Source organism: Ceratosolen solmsi, unplaced genomic scaffold, assembly GCF_000503995.2.
Source record: "Ceratosolen solmsi marchali unplaced genomic scaffold, CerSol_1.0 scaffold39, whole genome shotgun sequence".
NCBI lineage: Eukaryota > Metazoa > Arthropoda > Insecta > Hymenoptera > Agaonidae > Ceratosolen > Ceratosolen solmsi.
This window is the reverse complement of record NW_011948433.1, coordinates 1,818,832-1,819,105: the sequence shown is the minus strand read 5'-3', so window position 1 is coordinate 1,819,105 and position 274 is coordinate 1,818,832. Positions and strand designations below refer to the sequence as shown.

At 44.5% G+C, this 274-nt stretch overlaps 1 protein-coding gene across 1 annotated transcript in view; it reads left to right on the top strand.

Moving 5' to 3' along the window:
• Positions 1 to 274, top strand: part of LOC105364617 (uncharacterized) — a gene marked incomplete at its 3' end in the record, with an annotated part of 14,710 nt that overhangs the window by 344 nt on the left and 14,092 nt on the right. The gene's annotated exons all lie outside the window — the stretch shown is intronic.

Below are 274 nucleotides of genomic sequence, written 5' to 3'. Positions count from 1 at the left end.
AGATAGATAGATAGATAGATAGATAGAGAGAGATAGAGAGAGAGAGAGCACAGGTCAGGCCGAGGGTCTAAAATTAAGTTTGCTTCGCTGTAGCGAATCCACCTAAATACATTTCTATACGCTTTATAGCGCACGCCACTTCTTGGCTGGGCACTCCGAGGTCTCGAGGCGCGAAACGACTTAAGGAAACGAGCATTTAAGAAAGAGGGAGATAGATGAATAGAGAGAGGGAGGGAGAGAGAGAGATAGAGATAGAGATAGAGATAGAGATAGA